Genomic DNA, 1,902 nt, shown 5'->3' on the forward strand with positions numbered 1-1,902 from the left:
TCCATCATCTTAGTCTGAATTAGTCCCCTTAAACTAGAGCCTTTATTTAGCTTGGAAAATGTAAATTCTAACTTTTTGACTTGCTTTAATGAATGACAAATGATGTGTAAATGAATTACCTTCAGAAGTGCTAACATGTCAGCCCTAGCTAGCTGCATGCCCCTGTTTCAAATCATTGTGCTAAGCTAGCTGTCCGGTTTCATAATAATCAGGCAGTCGCTAGAGAGGTAACAATCTTCTTATTAAACTCACAAACTCTGTGTTTGATAACCATAGATCTTTTTATCCTCAGGGAAGGAAGTTAACGGATATCCATAGCTTTTAAAATACTTAAGAGTATGATTTGTATTAGGCCTCAAGAAAAATAAAGCGAATAACCATTTACATGCATTTTGGATTCAGGGGTTAACATTTTGTCTTCTCATCGGGTCTAAGTCTTAAATAGAAGTTAAGTGATGTCAGTTCTGAAGTGAAAACACATTCAGCTACAAATGTCCCTCCGGGGTTTGTGTATAATTATAATTTTGAACAAGCTTGATAAGATAAGGTGGAACAATGGTTTTAATAAATGCTTAAAATGAGTTTTTAACTTGCTGGAGACATTTTTTTTTCTTTGGATGAAAGAGCCTCTTTATCAACAATCAAACTATGCAATTAACATTGGGCAGAGATAACGCATAAACAGTCTGAAAGTGAAAAGCTGTTCTGTGATGCTTATTGCAATGGCATTGCATCGCACACACAAAAAATTCATTTCAGTCCAAATATCACATGCACTTGTTTTTTTCTTCTGCAATCTGCACTGCACTAAGGGCCTGCTGCTTTCACAACCTGTCCTGAAGGGAGAGCGAGCGAGACAAGCTGTCTGTAAAAGGAGAGAGCAAGCGAAAACAGGAAAAAGAAAAAGTGAGTAGTTCAGAGTGGGTGTGCGTGAGCGACTGGGAGAAAGTAAGAGTTGGGTGACCTTGTTACCAGTTGGGTTGAGTTGGACAGGCTGGTAGGAGGTTGCTGTCTACGGGGAGGGACAGACAGATGCTCGCTCTTCTCCCTGGGCAAAACATCTCGCCTGGTGCAGGCAGCACACAATCTGGCCCGGGCAGCTGTAACCCTAATGATCACTGGTGGCGCTGCACCTGACCGACCGACCAGCTCCACACTCACTCAGCCCTCCCTTTCTCTTTTCTCCTCTCCACTCCACTCCCCGGCCCCTCAGTCTCCTCTTTGACCTCCAACGCCTCCGAACTTTGAGTGGAAACTAGTTGCATTCAAAAAACAAAGGAAGAAAAGAAGCTTAAATTAATTATAATTTATAAATTCATAGCAACTTTCGGTGGGGGTTGATAGGATGTTAATCAAGAGGACAAGACAAAGATGGACTTATTCTTCTAGATTTGAGATGCATGAAGAAAAAGGATCAAATGAGTGATCAATGCAAACCTGTATGGGATTACAAGAAAATAATGTTTTTTTCTTTGTTTGTTTTTTAAATAGATCAAGCAATAAAGTGGGAAGAAATGGGGATATTGAGGAGGGGGGCTGTAAGGAGCTCCCATGCTACCTTCCTGCTACTACTGATCCAGTCTGAGCTGCTTATCGGGTCTCTCCCACACCGCTCTCTGGTGTTAGAGCTCAAAGTCCTGGGGCTCAGACTAGCTGCATGGAAATGTGCCTGGGTAAATGTACAGCGAGTATTCATCGATGGATGAGTGGAGATGAAGAACTAGATGGATGTATATCTACTGTAGATGGCTGATACAGAACATGTGTGGCTCCAGTACATTCAGACCAAGTGATCAGATGTTATTTTTGGATTGGTTTACTGACAAATCTCTGATACACTTCAAAAGAAGACATGGGTGCAAGAAGAATCCAATGTCTTAAAGTTGCATCGTCAAACATTTG

General features: G+C 41.3%; 1 long non-coding RNA gene across 1 annotated transcript; it reads right to left on the reverse strand.

Annotated features, from left to right (window-relative positions):
- Positions 1–543: 543 nt before the first annotated feature.
- Positions 544–1,400, reverse strand: LOC132992917 (uncharacterized). The gene is made up of 2 exons (XR_009676403.1): positions 973–1,400; positions 544–865 (listed from the first exon to the last, which is right to left on the reverse strand). It is a non-coding gene; the product is annotated as an uncharacterized LOC132992917 (long non-coding RNA).
- Between the last annotated feature and the right edge of the window lie 502 nt (positions 1,401–1,902).

This window comes from Labrus mixtus, chromosome 18, assembly GCF_963584025.1.
Source record: "Labrus mixtus chromosome 18, fLabMix1.1, whole genome shotgun sequence".
NCBI lineage: Eukaryota > Metazoa > Chordata > Actinopteri > Labriformes > Labridae > Labrus > Labrus mixtus.